Source organism: Canis aureus, chromosome 2 (assembly GCF_053574225.1).
Source record: "Canis aureus isolate CA01 chromosome 2, VMU_Caureus_v.1.0, whole genome shotgun sequence".
Lineage (NCBI taxonomy): Eukaryota > Metazoa > Chordata > Mammalia > Carnivora > Canidae > Canis > Canis aureus.
The window spans coordinates 14,585,431-14,603,866 of NC_135612.1; the positions used below are offsets into that span (position 1 = coordinate 14,585,431).

The 18,436-nt window shown below is 39.0% G+C and overlaps 1 protein-coding gene and 1 pseudogene across 16 annotated transcripts in view; both read left to right on the forward strand.

Moving 5' to 3' along the window:
• Nucleotides 1-18,436, forward strand: part of MCTP1 (multiple C2 and transmembrane domain containing 1) — a 536,343-nt gene that overhangs the window by 18,308 nt on the left and 499,599 nt on the right. The gene's annotated exons all lie outside the window — the stretch shown is intronic.
• On the forward strand, nucleotides 854-1,140 carry LOC144291448 (small nuclear ribonucleoprotein E pseudogene; annotated as a pseudogene).

Below are 18,436 nucleotides of genomic sequence, written 5' to 3' on the forward strand. Positions count from 1 at the left end.
TAGATTTGCTAGAAAATGTAAAAGCCCACACTCTGGAGTCATTTTGAAGAAAGAGCTTTAAGTTAAAGGCAGAAGCACTCTTAACTCCCTTTAGAAGAAACCAGCCATAGACCTAACCTGGAGCTCTGAGCCTGGAAGCCTGACTCTCTGCTTAGGGCAGCAGCCTATGAGAAGGAGGGTGCGGGGGCCTGGGGTCGGGGTGGGGAGATGCGTGCTTGATGTGCCAGGAGCCAGGAGATGCACCTGCTCCTGAGGATGGGCCTGTGGTTCTTCCAGGGGCGCCAGGCTCAGGAACACACAGTTCCCATCATAATAATGGGAACATTTGGGGAGAAGTGGGCAGGAATGCAGATGTCTAATGAGATGAGTAGAGCTCAGGCACAGAGATGTCTCATTCAGGACTCTTCCCTTGTAAGCAACGGGAGCTCAACTCTTTCTGGCTGTGGCTTCAACAGAGAGTATACTGGCTGCGGGCTGGATGCAGAGCTTCAAATGATGCCATCAGGTCTCTTGGTCTCTGCCCCTCTCCTCCTTCTTATCTTTCCTCAGAATTGCTTGGCTCTGGGCTTTTTCCCTCTCAGGTAGTTTCTTTCTACCTATTGGCCTCCAGCAGCCCTTTATACACAGTTCTTTGGAGTGAGTCTCACTGGAATGATTGGGCTCTTGCTCTACACACTGTGGCCAGGAGATGAGGTGCTTAGCCAGGTCATGTGTGTAGCACAAAGCCCTGGAGTGAGGGGAATCCAACCTGCACCATGGAGACTGAGGGTGGGAGAGAGGCAGGTCCTTAAATGCTGATCAGATTGCTCTGGGCACTTTCTGAGGTGGCATGTGGCCTTTGTCAGCTTCCACCATGGCATGCGGTGGCCAGAGGCAGAAACTGCAGAAGGTGATGGCACAGCCCATCAGCCTCATCTTCAGATACTTGCAAAATAGATCTCGGATTCAGGTGTGGCTTTATGAGCAAGTGAACATGCAGTTGGAGGGCCGTGTCATTGGTTTTGATAAGAGTATGTGAACCTTATATTAAACAACACGGAAGAGAGTCATTCTAAGACAAAGTCAAGAAAGCACCTGGGTCAGGTCATGCTGAAAAGAGAGAATATTGTCCTGCTCCAAAGTGTCTCCAACCAGAAGTGATCCATGAAGTGAGAAATTCTTGAGAAAGCCATGTAGTTTGTTTTTTTAGATGTCCTTTGTTTGGGAGTGTACTTCTAAAACATTTGTTCGTATTGTTTTGATTACCTTTATGTTATTACCAGATGACAATAAATGCTGCGGGATTGTTTTTATTAAAAAAGATATTGCTATGGACAGGCAAAAATTTCCCATGTACACTTGGGGTTCTGTCAATAATCAGCAGTTGGGAAGATGAATGATCAGGCGTGTGGAACATTGATCTGTGAGCTGCTGGACCTAACTACTGGCCTGGGGCACAGGGCTCACACCAGCCCTGCAGCGGGAGACTTTCTCCTGTGTTTTTTATTCTATACACTGTGCTCATTTTACATTAAAAAGTACATCAGATTTTTTTTTAATTTATTTATTCATGAAAGACGCAAAGAGAGAGAAAGAGGCAGAGACACAGGCAGAGGGAGAAGCAGGCTCCATGCAGGGAACCCAATGTGGGACTCGATCCTGGGGCTCCAGGATCACACCCCGGGTTGAAGGCAGGCTCTAAACCACTGAGCCACCCAGGGATCCCCCATCAGATTCCTTTTTTAATGCCTTGCTATACTGTTGGAAAGCTGTAGTAATGAGATGAATGGGTTTAAAGTCAGTTTTGGTACAGATGATAACACTTGCATTAACTTAAAGACTCTCTCATTAATTGAGGCCTAAAATGTTGGAAAAGAACCTATAAACCATACTTTACATAGATAGATGCTGATGCATGGGGGATAAATACACTGAAGAAGTTAAGATGCTGTCTTCTCCTTTTAGAGAGTCTAGTGTAACAGCAGGTCCTGATTCACACCCCACTCAGTAGCAGTTGCATTTATATAAATATGCTATAGTAGTATCCATCCATTGCTGCCTCAGTTTCTCTGTTGTCCCTACTGTCACACTATGGAAAAAAATTTGCCTTTAGAGGATCCCTGGTTTCAGTAAAAGGAAGAGAAGGAAGTGCAAAGGAAGACTGGCCTAGGCGAACTGCCCACCCCCAGATGACGACTGGTTGACTTTGGCATGGTGGAGACAGGATGAGGCCGACCGTCTTCTAGCGCTCACTAAGATGCTAGTCTCTCCAAACCCCACGGTTGTCTTTTGTAAAACTAGAGGAATAGCACACTTACCCGAACGTGTTCTTAAGAGGGTCTAGTGAAGCAGCATGAGTTTCTGGCATGTGTTCAATGCTCAATACATATTCATTATTCTCCTATGATGCCCCCCCCCCCCGCCCCGCAACATCACTGTTAATGGGCTGTTATTCTCAACCCTTGGCTTAACAAGTGTTTTCTCTAAAAGTTACACTCTTGTCTTTTAGAGCTTTAAGGACTCATCATTCATACTTGAGCATGAATTCATTCAGTTAGATTCTTTCCTCCTAATTCCTAGATAAAAAAAACTAAATTTTGAAGGGATGGGTCAAGTTGACTGGATGGGAATGAATGAGCTGTAGAATTTGTGGCAGTGACCTGGGCCTGAGGGGGCGCTGCAGGACTTAGTAGTTGGCGGGCATGCTAGGAGGCTGGAATATGGTAGAGCTTTGAGAAGGGGTGTGTGGGGAAGGGAGAATGCTCTCTGAAGGCTCTCTTTGGTCCAAAACTTGGCTGCAGCAGGACTCTGGATCTGGCAAAGGAGGGAGACAGTACCATGCTCTCCTTCCTGTTGCTCATAACTTCTTGCCCCCAGACCTTGGGCTGGAGCTGCTAGTACTGTGTCAGGAGGTCTCATCTGGAAACCAGCCCCGTTTGTGACATTGCTTCCCTGGGCAAATGAAGTCTGTAAACAGCTTTCTGGAAGCTCACCAATTCAGGAAACCAGGGGCTGCCTGCACTTTACAGATAATATTTTTGTAATGATTAGCCTTCCTACACTTGAACGCTTTTCTTCACCACAGCCCAAGTGGAGTGTCTCCGAAAGGGTCACTTTTAGTGACTTCCTCTGCGTAATATATGCCTTGTACATAGTAGATACCCTACCAGTGTGAAATCAAATTTCATAATTAGTAAATAATTTTACTACTAATTGAAAAAAAACTTAATTTTTGAATTACCAGGAATGATTAGGGGTAGATGTTATGGTATGACATAAATGAACTTTATCTTTCAGTTTTCTGATATTTATTGAATAGCTTTGGTCGTTTATTAAAAGAATATCTCAAGGAGCTCTTTAGATGTAAGTTTTTAAAAAATCATTTAACACATCTTTATCAATTTCTTAGTATTTGTGCCACAGTGAACTTTTTCAAATAAAATATTTCATAAGTCCAAAGCCCTGTTTTTTTTTTTTTTAAAGATTTTATTTATTTATTCACAAGAGACACACAGAGAGAGAAAGAGGCAAAGACACAGGCAGAGGTAGAAGCAGGCTCCATGCAGGGAGCCTGAAGTGGGACTCGATCCCGGGTCTCCAGGATCAGGCCCTGGGATGAAGGTGGCACTAAACCGCTGAGCCACCAAAGCCCTGTTTATTTTATTTTATTTTATTTTATTTTATTTTATTTTATTTTATTTTATTTTATTTTATTTTATTTTATTTTATTATTTATTTTATTTTATTATTTTATTATTTTTTTAAATATTTATTTTTATTTATTTATGATAGATTTATGATATTTTATTTTATTTATTTTATTTTATTATTTTTTTAAAGATTTATTTTTATTTATTTATGATAGACATAGAGAGAGAGGCAGAGACACAGGCAGAGGGAGAAGCAGGCTCCATGCTGGGAGGCCCGACACAGGACTCGATCCTGGGACTCCAGGATCGCGCCCTGGGCCAAAGGCATGTGCAAAACCGCTGAGCCACCCAGGGATCCCCTAAGGCCTGTTTTTAAAGAAAGGATTTAGTTAACATGTTTTAAATTGTCAGACTCAGAACAATTACATAAAGTCTGAAAAAAACAGATGAACCCAACATAAGAGTTAAATGCAGGGTGCCTGGGTGGCTCAGTCCATTAAGCCTCTGCCTTGGCTTGGGTTGTGATCCCAAAGTCCCGGGATCAAGTCCCACATTGGGCTCCTTGCTAAGCAGGGAAGTCTGCTTCTCCCTCTCCCTCTGCTCCTTCTTTCTTTTTGACCAACTCTCTCAAATAAATAAAATCATAAAAAACAAAGAAAGAAAGTTAAATGCAAACTTTTGTTTACAAAACCATAAGTTTTTTGAGTCAGGCTACCTCTTACTCTCCTGAGAATATCCCACATTGCTACAACTATTACAGGGATATATTTTTCAAGGTTTAGTAGGCAGAAATAATCAATTTCTCAAATACAGATTTAGAATGTGATTCCTAATACTTTCTTTGCTCATAGTGCTCCACATAGTCCTCCCTTGGGTCTTTTGCTGAGAACCGATTTAGGCACCTTCATCTCATTGTTGGTCCTTTCATATTATTTATATTTTTATTTTTGTGTGTCATTTCCTTTCTCTTCCTAAAAGTGGGTGTAATGCCTAAGAATAGTGGTGCTTTTGGTATCCTCTGAAGGTATTTTCAGAGTTCCTACCCAGACACTGTGCTGGGAGGAGAGCAGTATGTAGGAGTGCCCATTTTCCTTCGCCATCTCACAACAGAAATGAACTACAAGCTCTCAGATGTCTCCTTGATTTAAAAAATGCCTGTGGTGGTCTATTGATTTCTTTTTCAAGAGGTTGGTCCTCTTAAGACCTACTGGCAAGAGTAAATGAGCAGGTGAAGCCTAAGTGAGAACAGAGGCATCGTGGAAACTTTGGTGCTCCCGACAGACCCCTTCCTGTAGTGATGTGCCCTTCCTCCCAACCCTGGGGCTCTAGGCTATGATGGCCTCACAGCTGAGCCCCTCCCCGGGCATTGCCCTTGGCTATGGGAAACCACCTCTCCCAAGGTTGGTGCCCACCAAGGGGCTGCTCAGAGCCAATGCCTGCTTGATGAGAAGTTATAAAGGCCCACATCTTGCCTTCATTGGGGCATCTCTGCAGTCCAGGCTCCAGGCTCCCTGTGGGATCTGTTTCAACTCCATTGAAACCACTTTGTAGGTCTCCTTCTCCTTCCCAACCCTGCCCCTCTCAAGTCTTTACAAGTGCAGTTTGGGGACACCATGTTTACTTCCAAAAACCATTTGTGTGCAGCTCTTCATCACCGAGAACATTTCTAAGAAATTCATTCTAACAGACACCATTGTTGAATTTCTTGAAGAGATCTCTTAAGTTTTAGGAGGAAACAGTTAGATGTCATGGAAACAGTGGCAATGGTTTTGAAGAGTTTGGTGATACATGGGCATTTTGAAGACAATCAGGGGAAGTTTTGCTGATGTGGTTACACCCAAACTTAAAATAACATTTACTGGAGGTGAAGAAACAAAGAAGCGCCAGAGGGCATGGGCATTAGGTGGCACCAGAGGGCAGTGAAGTTAAAAGGAGATAGAAAAATACTATAAGAAATCATTTATTATAGAGTAAAAAATTTAAGTTTTTAAATAAGTATTTATAAAAATATCCCCAAATGCTAATGTGGGAGGAATCTTTTTTAGCTACAGAATCACATTATGGCCTGGAGATTCAAATGTTGTGAAAAATTAGTTTAAAAGCGCCTACCACTTACTATTCATATACTATCTCACTGCAAAGATCAGGAAATGATCTTCAGCTGTCAAATGAAGAATTCTGTAAATTAGGCATTCTTTTATTATTTGTCAGGATATAAGGTCTTAAGGGGGTTAAACGTCTTTCCTAATAGTGTATTTGCCTGGAGGAGAGCAGCTACACAAGTGTTAATTGAATGAATGCAAGAATCAGTGGATAAGGCTGGGAGTTGAATGCAAATTCAGGATTATTTATTTGTTTATTTTTACTGTTAAGAGGAATGGAACTTACATCAGAAAAGTTGCACAATCTAATAGGACTTTGAGTACTTTTGGTTATTATCACATTTACATAAATGTGCCGTTTTGACTTTTTAAAAACATTGAATGAACTTCTAGGAATCTGTTGCTAGGACATAAACAAAGGTTTGAGCCAAATATCCATGTAGGTATTTGTTCATCACTCTGTTACTTTTAACATCACTCTGTTACTTTTAAATTGGAAATGTCCCAAATATTCAATAATAGGGAAATGCTTAAAGAATTTAATAAACTCTCCAGCTTTTTATGTGATATTTTAAAATATTTTCAGAAATATTTATTGATACACATCTTTTTTTTTATTTATTTTTATTTTTTTTTATTGGTGTTCAATTTACTAACATACAGAATAACACCCAGTGCCCGTCACCCATTCACTCCCACCCCCCGCCCTCCTCCCCTTCTACCACCCCTAGTTCGTTTCCCAGAGTTAGCAGTCTTTACGTTCTGTCTCCCTTTCTGATATTTCCCACACATTTCTTCTCCCTTCCCTTATATTCCCTTTCACTATTATTTATATTCCCCAAATGAATGAGAACATATAATGTTTGTCCTTCTCCGACTGACTTACTTCACTCAGCATAATACCCTCCAGTTCCATCCACGTTGAAGCAAATGGTGGGTATTTGTCATTTCTAATAGCTGAGTAATATTCCATTGTATACATAAACCACATCTTCTTTATCCATTCATCTTTCGTTGGACACCGAGGCTCCTTCCACAGTTTGGCTATCGTGGCCATTGCTGCTAGAAACATCGGGGTGCAGGTGTTGATACACATCTTAAATAAACTTTATTTTTAGAACAATTTTGTAATTACTGAAAAATTACAACTATGGTACAGCAAATTCCCATATATTCAGTACTCAGTTTCCCCTATTATTAACATTCATCATTACTAATGGTACATTTGTTGCAGTTAATGAATTGACATTATTTTTAACTTAAAGTCCATACTTCATTCAGATCACCTTAGGTTTTACCTAATGTCATTTGTCTGTTCCAGGATCCCATCCAATATACCAATTATATTTTGTCATGTTTCCTTAAACTCCTATTGGCTATGACAGTTTTTCAGATATTCCTTATTTTTGATGACCTTGATAGGCTTGAGTATGGTCAGATACTTTGTAGAATATTTCTCAATTGGGATTTGTCTGATGTTTTTCTCATTATTAGACTGGGGTTATGGAGTTTGGGAAGAAAGACCACAGAAGTAGAGTGCCATTCTCATCAAATCTTATCCAGGATGTGTACTATCCACTTGACTTATTATGGTCATTGTGAACCTTGATTGTTTGCCTGAGGTAGTGCTTAACTTCTGTTAAGTTATTCCTCCCTACACACTTCCCATACTGTATTCCTTGGAAGGAAGTCACTATACACAGCTTACACTTAGGGAGTGGGAAGTTATGTTCCATTTCTGGGAGGCTGAAGTATTGATATAAATTGTTGAAATTCAGCAGAAGAGATTTTTTTAGTCTCCTCATTATTTATTTATTAAATCATTGATTTATAACAGTATGGACTCATGGATATTCATTTTATAGTCTGAGTTATAACCAGCACTAATTCATTTACTTTTTTTTTGCTCAGATTGTTCTAGCTTTGGCTGTTGAGAGCTCTTTCAGTTGGACCTTGTGTCCCTTTGGCTTACTTCCATCTTTGTATGTGTATTTATTTTCTTCAGTATTTCCTTTCTTTCTTACTATAAGACACTCAAGGCTCATCTGTTCTGTTTCCTGCCCTAGTCCTAGAATTAACCATTTCCTGAAGAATCTGTAGTTCCTTTTATTGGAGAATGATATTAGAAACCAAGATCGGGATACAAGATGTACTCATTGCTATTCAGAAGCATCTTTAATGGCAAAGGACAGTGTTTATTATAATCTGAAATGTTAAAAACACATAAAGTTGGATAAGCAGTGATATAAATTGTGTATATGTATAAGCTATAAATACAAGTTTGTAGAAAAGTAAAAATACCAATATAGCCACAATTCATTATCAAAGGATTATAATATTTTTATACTTTTCTTCCCCCTTCTTCATCCCAGTTCTGGATCATGAATCATATCTGGCAGTTACAAGAAAGAAACAGCAGCTAGTGTTTTTTTTTTTTAACATTAAAATTATTTTTTTAAAGTAAAATGAGACACAGGGCACCTGAGTGGCTCAGTCAGTTAGGCATCTGCCTCTTGGTTTTGGCTTAAGTCATGATCTCAGGGTTGTGAGATCGAGCCCCACACACATCTGGCTTCACACTGAGCGTGGACCCTGTTTAAATTTCTCGTTTTCTCTCTCTCTCCATCTCCCTCTTTCTCTTTCTCAAATAAATAAATAGCAAAATGAGGCAGATCTTGTTAATGTTGCACATCTCAGACTGTATTTTACTAATCATTAAGCAACATTCTCAAGGTGTATACCATGAATTGAACCAGAAGCTGTTATCAATATCTGTTTTGAGGACAATTTGAGGACAGTTAATGTAACAAGGGAAATTTCCCAGCAACCAGAGTGTGGTTGCCAGTATTAAAATGACTCATGAATGTTTTTCTTACGCCAGGGTTTCTTAAACTTCCGTAGTTCATAGTTCCCCCCATACCTACCCACCACCTGTACAAAATGTGTTCAATCATTTTCCCTAAGTTGATTCTTTTTAAACTCAAGATATCCTTAAGAAAATTTTTTTCACTACCCAAAAGTAAAAATCTCCTATCTTGAATAGAACATGAACAGAACACAAAATACATCAGAACATAACAATGTTCCTGAAGTTAAAAATAAAGTGAAGATTGTGCTGATGTAAAGTCAGCACGTAAAAACACGGCCGAAAAGTTCTTCATGGTCTTGGCCCCTACTTCAGCACCTCATCTTGCTTTTTCTCACTCCCTCCAACTCAGTCACACTTATCTTCATTTAGAGCCTTTTATTGATCCCAACCTTCCTCCCTCCCCGTTATGCTGTTTCTTCTTCCTGGAACATTTAGTTCATGTCTGCTCATTTGCTAGGGTCAGCTCCTCCTCAGGGAAGCGGTTCTCTGTCTTCCTGACTCAATCAAATCCCCAGGTATAGTTCTTTCCTTTACAGACTCTGCTTTGTAGCACTGTTCCTAGTGGGGATGTTGTAATAGGGAGTTCATTTGAGTGTCTGTCTTTTTAATTTCCTCCATGAGGGTATGAATCTGGACACACTGTTGTAATCCAAGCACATTGGATAGTGCCTGGCCTGTAACAGAAACTCATTAAATACTGAAATGTATGAATAAATGAATAAATATAACATTCCCTAGGTGTTTGACATGATTAGTGAATTCCAAATATTCCTGTGCGTGTAGTATTTTTTTTTCCCTCTTCTTAATTTGTTTTTTTCACAGGTCATGTTGAATTTGACTAATAATGGGGGATAGGGAATAAACACCAACTAGCTTTTTGTGCCCCTGAGAAGGATTTTGAGGTTCAAGCCTTGTCCTTCTCACTACTCATCTCAGACTCCTGCTGGCTGTTTGACAGCTGGCATCCAACTGGGTATAGCAATGGGAGGTGGCTTGGAAGAGAGAAGCCAGAGTATTTCTCCTGATACCTCCATGCCTCTTTTGGAGGCTCTGGCCAGGGTACTATATCTTCTATGCCTCCAGGCCCCCCACTCCCAACTCCTTCCAGGATGGTACCTGCTTCACTGGGGACGGTTGGGCCCAGTCTCCTCGTCCTTTTGCCCATCCCTCCTGAGGGTGACAGTAACTGCCTGCTTTTCCAAACTTGGGATGGCCTTGTGGTCCTCTGGCTTCTTAGCTCTTCCACCATCTGTGCAGCCTGCGCCCCACATTATACTCCCTTTGCTTCAAATACTCAGAGTGGTGTGTATTTTCCTTACTGGACCCTGACTAACATAACTTCAGAAATCAGGCTAAAAAGAGAAGGAGGAAACACACAAGCCTGTACCCCACTAACTATGATTGTAATAAAGTGATTTCTTTAGTAAAATAAATACATAAATAAATTCCTTTGAAACAGTCTTTCACCCTCTTTCACTATCAAATCATAGGAGTCAGTATGGCCCACAGCCTAATATATAGACCAGTATGGTTGTGCTGGGAATGGTCTACTGGCAGATGGGCCCTAGACCAGCCCAGATGTGGTGTCATGTCCTATTGCTGGGTGCACTCCAGGATAGTTTCCTGACACTTTGCTCTGATTTATTATTATTCAAAATAAACCTTTATTTATTTTCCTTCTCTATCTCTTCATTTCTTCTTTCTATTCTTTCCTTCCTCCTCTCTTTCATACTTCTTCTCTTTTTTTTTTTAAAGATTTTATTTATTCATGAGAGACACACAGAGAGGCAGAGACACAGGCAGAAGGAGAAGCAGGCTTCATGCAAAGAGCCCGATGCGGGACTCGATACTGGGACCCCAGGATCACACCCTGGGCCGAAGGCAGATGCCCAACCACTGAGCCGCACAGGTGTCCCTCATCCTTCTTTTTTGAGAGATATTTTAGATGTAAGGCAACTCAAACTAGAGTTCTGCCCATTTAAATACCATGATGTGGATTTTTACTAAAAGAGTTCTATGAGTACAGTATTTATCCCTTTATTTAAGAGCGTATGATGCTCCTGATTAGCCATTGATGCTCTGAGCTACAGATGAACCACCTTCCCTTGTACTGGATTATGGCTAAACTTCCTCCTGCTTCAGTGCCAGGATGCACACACACATTGCCTAGGAAGGGCAGTGACTCACTGATACTGGGGGAAGAATTGTTGAGAAGTTCTGGAGCCTGGTCCTTAGAGGCAGGCTGCATTTGGATGCTAAGGGAATTAGCCTGTCTTTAATTCCTGGTTCTCCGACCCTCTGCTTTATATGTAATATTTAACCTTTTTTCTCTGTGCTTCTGTTTAAAATAGGAACCATGAATCACAACCCTCTAAATTTATCTTTTCTGGGAAAAGGGTTAACAGTAGCTCTTCTTAGTATCCTTAGTGTAATTTTCTAGCTTGGGGCTCCAGGACCTATAACTTTCCCATTATTCACAGGGCTGGGTGTGGGATCAGTGAGTGGGCAGGAACTATCCTGGCTTGGCAGTGTCGCTCAGTTATTATCTCTCTGCTCTGAGTAGAAAGCGTTTAGTTTTTATTTCCTTCCCAGCCCTAGTATATGGTCAGGAAATGAAAGAATGAAAAGTAACAAGGACCACTACTCTATTCTTTAAGTTATCCAAATCCTATCATTCTTTAAAATTGAGGGAACTTCTAATATCCTAAAATGTCACTGGCTATTTCCATTTAACCGTGTAGCTCTCCATCATTAGTCAAAGACTGGCTGTTTGCCAGGCACTGTGCTAGTGCTGGAAATCCAGACAGTGGAGTCAGACATGGTTACCACTCTGGAGTTGACAGCATATAAAGTTATTTGCTCACTTTTGGAAAGCTCTTATTAGGAACAAAAATGTTTAACTCCTGTAATCTCCTGCAACCTGTACAGGTTTGGCATATAACATTGGCTTCAAATTTTCATGATTATGCCTATATTAAGAAATAGATTTTACAGCAGACTCTGTACACACACCCATGTATGCATGCATAGTTTAAAATTCAAGAAACTTAGTAAGACAACTTCTGATACTTTCCATTCCAATCTATTTTTAAAAATAGATTTGTCGGGTTTGGCCATTTTATTGATTTCATGACTCACTGATGAGTTGTGACCTACAATTTGGAAAAGACTGATATCAATATAATTTGGAATTGTTGTACAAATTAGTGTAACAGTGCTCTCCAAAGATGACTAATTGGCTTGGCTAAATCAGAGCTGAGAGCACACATTCTGGAGTTTTCTCTCCTGCTTCTAAATTTGAATAGCACTTATATAGATAATTAATTTGGCAATTAATATATGCACTGGCCTTTGAAACATATTTTTCTATTGTATAATTAAATTTTTTTTATTATTACTTTTTTTCTTACTACATTTTAAGCATCTCAATAGTTTCCATGCCTGTATTTCATTATAGCCCCACGTGATTTACCATAACTCATCTAGAAGAGTCCATGTTAATTTTATTTGAGATTAGATATGGAAAGACATTATTGTAGATGATGAGAAAGGACAACAGGCTTTATTAACAATCAAACTTGAAGTTAAAATATAAGCTCTGGAGCTAGTCTTTGTGGGTTGGAATTCTGGCTTCACCATTTACTAACTGTGTGGTTATGAATGAAATGCTTCAATAGTTTATGGTTTGGGAGACAAGTTATTCACATTTTTATTGACTGAATTTTTAGCAGGTGTAATAAACTTGTCTAGCGAGTTAAAAAATCTAGGAATTTATTGCTGATGCAATAAAAAGTTAATATAATAATAGATATTTTATGGCCCAGACTACAAGTATGTTTAGCAATTATGAAAATTGCAAACTAAACAATAGACTGTTTGCTCTTAGGAGATTGGATTATGCTTTCAAATGAGCAAATTTACAATTCAGTCCCCACCACAGTGTTTCATATGCAATGAAATGAAATGTCTTCTTTTCAGAGCCTTTAATAGTCCTGTCTTTGCATGTTAGTTTAGATTTACACACTTATTTTCTTAGTACTTGTACCTTTATTTTATTCTAATAATGTGTCCTGTGATTATAAAAGGATATATGTCCATTTGGCTTATTCTTTAGCAATTCTTTTCATGAATTTTCATTGGGAAAAAGCAAAGACAGAGATTTACTGTGGAAGGTTAATATGAGGTGGGTACTTAATACATCATCTGTGTTTGGAGTACATTGTTTAATTGCACCTTGGTTCATTTTCTATTAAATGTGAACTAGTGCGTGTCATACACTATCCCTTCTTCTTATTTTGAATGGTGTTAAACTTACTGTGGTCAGTAGGAACTTCTTAAATTATGCCAGGGGAGCACTTATCCCATCCTCTGGTAATGTCCTTATACTTGCACATAAAAATTCCTGTAAAGTCTATGAATACAAAATGGGTATTTTAGAAATAAGCCTTTATTTCTAAAAAAGACAGTGATTTTTATATAGATAAAATTTTAAAAATTTTATAGGTGAAATTTTATAGATGAAATTTTAAATTTATAGAATTTACAGATGAAATTTAAAAAATCATCTCATGTGTTCTCACCCCTTCATCTCTTGTATATTCTTCTAGTTGCCATATAACCTGCCATATCTATTGTATTAGCTGGTGATTTTCATTTTCCAAACATACCAAATATTCTTTCCTTAAATGACTTGAATGATTTATACCTTATTGGCACTTGATAAAAAACTATTGGTATTTTTTGCAACAGTCATCTAGAAGATACATAAAATGACCTATTTTTCTGTTCTGCCAAGGTTGTTAATGCATTATTAAATGGGCAGATTGCCAAGTTATTGATAGACTTGAACTGCATTTGCTGCAGTGTTTTTAATCTTTGAGAATTAATCTACTGACAGTATGGAGTCCAATATTATTTTAGTTGTTCCTCATGTCTATTATCTGTGAAACTAAAGGCAGAAAAAAGTGAGGATTAGGACTGTGATTATATATGTGGGAAAAATAGGAACGGAGTTCCTACAAAATAAAAATACAGAAGTGCAGATCCTAGTCCCAGATTGTGTAGGTTCAGGTCCCAATTACAATATTTGTAAAAGGGCAAATGCAAATGATAAATTAGAGTCTTAATTATCCTTTAAAGTAAGAGATGAGACTTCAAGCTCCTGCCTTTTCTTAGAGTATTTAGTTTAGAAAACTTAAAATTTTAAGTTCTCTGTCCGTTTGAAATGTGTGCAAATCTTTTAAAATGCCAGGTAAAACTTCTCGCTTGAAGACCCAGGTATATCTTTCTCAAGGACCTGTGAACCATCTTTGAAATGTAAATTTCAGGGAGGATAGCACCCTCATCTCCCAGTTTCTGTGGGAGAAGAGGAGCCTAATTTTGGTAGGTGTCTAGTCATCTATCTTCTGTCATAAAGATGTGAGAAGTATATTCTTCCTTTGGAGAAAGCCAATTAGCACAGCTGATACTTGAATTACTAGGTGAGTTTAGGATGAATGTCAAGTGACAAATGGTGGTGCGTCAAATTCTCTAATCTTGGAATGCCTGGGTGGCTCAGCGGTTGAGCACTTGCCTTCTGCCCAGGGCATGATCCTGGAGTTGCAGGATTGAGTCCCTCATTGGGCTCCCTGCATGGAGCCTGCTTCTCTCTCTGTGTCTCTGCGCCTCTCTCTCTCTCTCTCTCTCTCTTTGTGTCTCTCATGAATACATAAATAAAATCTTAAAAAAAAAAAAAGTTCTCTAGCCTGAGGACCAGTTCATCATGGGTTGTATCTGCTTTGCTAGATACAAAGGTGGGATTTCTTCCTGTCTTTGCAATCTCTTAGGGAAATTATTGTGGCACACATAACATTCTGGTTTGATGCTTCTTCAGTAATAATTTAGAATAATATTTTTTCTCTTTCCCTTCATCCTTTGTGGAGAGGTTTTTCTATGTTGGCAGGGGATTTTGTTTTGAATTGCATTTCCCCAGCACTTACTAGATATGTGATTTGAAGCAAGTTTCTGAATCTCCATGTATCTTATCTATTTCCTATACTTTCCTTATCTGTTAATTGTAGATAATAGTAGTATTTGTTACTACTGTTTTTATTAGGCATGTTGTAAAATTAAATATAAAATGACTAAATATATGTAAAGTAGTTAGAACAGAGCCAGTAGTAGTAGGTACTGTATGAGTATTAATTATTGTTATTACCCTAAGTAGAAATTTAAATGCTCACTAATGTTATTTTAAAAAGAAGTTTTGGCTTTACTAAATTGTGGTTCCTATTCAATACAGTGTATTTCCAGAAGAATTTCAATGAAAAGACCATTAAACTAAGAAATTCACAGTAAGACTTAAAGTCTCATCCCAAATTTCACCACCCACATGGAAATTGTGGAGTTAAATACTGTTCGTGAATTTGAAAAATCTGTAAAATATTACTCTTCTAGTGATAAGTCATGGACTCAAAATCTTTACCACAAAGGCTTGCTTGACCTTTGTCCACTTCTTCAACCTGAGCCTCCTACCATTCTTTCCCTTGGTAACTATAAAGTAATCATACTGACATTCTTTAGTTTCCTCTAACAGCCAAATCTGTTCTCACCTCAGGGTCTTTGCACTTGCTCTTTCCTGTTTTTGGAAAGCTCTTCTTTCACATTTTTGCATTGCTGGCTCCTTCTCATTATTTTCTCACTTGACCCTGTTTTGTTTTATAGCAATCGTCACTATCTGAAATTCTTTCCTGTATTTACTAAATCTGTGATTATGAATATGTAAGCTTCCTGAGAACAGGAGCCTTATTTGCTGAATAGTACAATGCCTTGAACATAGTAATGTCTCAGTAAGTATTGAATGAATTAGTGGATGAATAAAATAAACTATCCTTATCAACTGATCCTTCACTGATTTAACAGATATTTGTTGAGAACCTCATCCTCTACATACTGAGGGAGATTCAACATTGTCCATGCAATTTTCACTATTTATTGGTGACGTTAAGATGTATATCATAGAACTTTAAAAATAAAACCATTGAACTATACACCTATAAGGAAAAAGTGGGATATGAAAAGGAAAGATCTGTTTGATAAGCATATGCTAGCACAAAATTTCACATTTATGTGTTGTTACATTTTTATAGAAGAAGAAAAGCCCTTAAGAAGTTAAGTAATTGTGAATAGATGGGTCAAAATTCAAACTTGTATTGGTCAGACTCAAAATATTATTTTCTTTCCGTTTAAAAAAAATTCACTTATTTATTTGAGAGAGCACAAGCAGAGGGTCAGGAGCAAGGGGAGAAGCAGACTCCCTGCTGAGCACAGAGACCAACATGGAGCTCCATTCCAGGATCCTGGGATCATAGCCTGAACTGAAGGCAGATGCTTAACCAACTGAACCACCCAGGGACCCTGTTTCCTTTCCATTTCACTAAAAATGAAAACCCTCTCCTACGTCAAAAACTTTGAAGTGTCTGAGATTTTATTGTTCTTGCAAGTTAGCAAGTTAGTTGCCATAGTTTCATGGATACTGACAGAAGACATTAGAACCCTGGGGCAGAGCCAAAGGAGTTAATGACTTATGACATAGAAGATGAACTTTTTTTGTTTCTGTTTTCTATTGCTTTTCACAGTGTTCTTAACAAGAAATATTAGGCCCTTTGTGGTGTGAGCCCCACAAATCTCATCTCTCAACACTTTCTTAGTCAAACTATGCTCTGTCTCCAGGTTCCATACTTACTCAGTGTGAATGATCTCTTTTACTATTCTGGAGCATGCTTTTTAATCCTAAAGCATGGAATCTCAACTGAATGCCTAAAGTTTTCAGCAAGATCTCTTCATTCTGGTTGCACCAGAACTCCATCTTCCAGCCCCATGCACCTTTGTAGAACCTTGTTTAGCTCTCACCTTCGTATCAGATGATGTCTGCTAGGCCTTCTTATTTGTACCAAGGACTCATTATAAATCCCCTTAATGATTTCCAGTTTGCTCTCTTCCCACCCCCTGAAACTTGGCATTCTATTCTCCCGGCCTTATTGGCATACTGAGATCTCTGCTCCACTTGGTATGTCTTTTCCTGTCCTGTCCCAGTAAAGGTCAATCCTGGACTAAGTTAAGTTTCTCTTCTTTCCAGAAGCATATCTGTATGCTACTTGTTCTTTTCGGTTCAAAAATAATGCCATCTTATATTTTCCCATTTTATAGCTGTCCCTCCATTTCTGCTTTAAACCAGTCCCATCTTTTCTTATCATAAGAGATTTTCCAAGAGTTTCATTTATCTATTGCTTTCACAGTCCCTCATTACTACATCATCAAGAGGAACATGTTTAATAAAATGAAATTTCCCTTGTTAGGGGAATCAGGGTCCTCATTTCACATATGTGTATCTCCTTCTGAGAGCTGGGATTCATCTTATTTATTGATTGATTTATTTATACATACTCAATAGCCATAGTTGTACTTATTTCCATTTCAGTAAGGTATTTTTTTTTAGGTTTTATCTTGCCCTTTCTTTTGGAACATCTTCCTCTATTTTTTTCATTTTGCTTGACTCTCTGTGTTAGTTTCTATGCATTAGATGAACAGTCACTATCTCAGTCTTGAAGGAGTGGCCTCATGTAGGAGATGGAACCTCATCATTCAACTTTGCTCTAGATCTTGGTTGTCTTTTAAACCTTTGTGGTTATTCAAGCAGCTCATTTTATTTTTTTGTAGCTCCCAGTAGTTGAGGGTGCCATGTTCATTCCCCAAAGGGGAAGATTTCAGTCAGCACATAAATTCAGATTAATTGGCAGCCAGACTCTCAAGCAGTAACTTTTAAGTATGCAAATATACTGTGGGATGAAAAGTGTAAACCCCACTGGCCACAAGTACAAGGCAATCTGGGGCTGTCTCCCAGGTAGTGTTCACAAAAACTGGGGCTCCAGATGAGTGTTATAAGCTCTTTCCTGAGAGATACTGGCAAACTGTAGTGAGGCAGCAGTGGGGGGAAAGTGTAGAGATATAGTGCCTGCCAGAGGAGAAAAAAGAAATAAAAGTGGGGAAAAGCCTAGAGTTTTGTTTTGTTTTGTTTTTGTTGTTGTTGTATTTTTAAAGATAGTATCCACTGGCTGGAATAAGACAGAAAGAGTGAAAAGATGGCACCCACCAGTCTCTGCCCCAGAAGACACCCCAGCGGGCCCACCAAATGTGTGTCAAATCAGATGCTTGTCCCTCAGGCTGACGTTCCAAGACAAGTAGCTGGAACAGTTGTTCCCACACAAAGTCCAGACACTGATTATTATTATTTTCATGCTGTGCCCTGAGGTGGGTGAGTCCAATTCTGCAAGCCCCACAAGAGCCATTGCTCAGTTTGCTTCTTGTAGATGTGAGCCCTGTTGGTTTTCAAAGATAGATGTTTTGGAGGCTCATTTCTTGGGTGCAGGTCTTAAAAATTGCGGCACCCAAGGTGGGGTTCAAACTCTTTGTTCCTTAGGGAAAAGCCTGGGGTTTTGAGTTCCCTCTGGATTATGGCTCAGTGCACCAGAGGTGAGGTTTATGGATTGTGTCCCACCATTTCCTACTGTTTTGTTGTGTGCTTTCTCTGCCTCATCCAACACATAGGAATTGCTCAGCCAATTCTGTCCCCCCCCCCCCCCCAGAGGATGTTGTTCTGTATGTAGCTATAGATTCTGTGTATTTGTTGGTAGTGGGGAACAGGTGAGTTCAGGATCCTCTTCCATTGCCATTTTGAACTGGAGCCACTGGAAATTCTAATTTTGACAGGAACTTCAATGACTTCTTTATGGGAATGGCTTTTTGGCTTTTTATAACAGATAGTTTTTTGCAGCATAATTGCAACATAATTGCAGCAT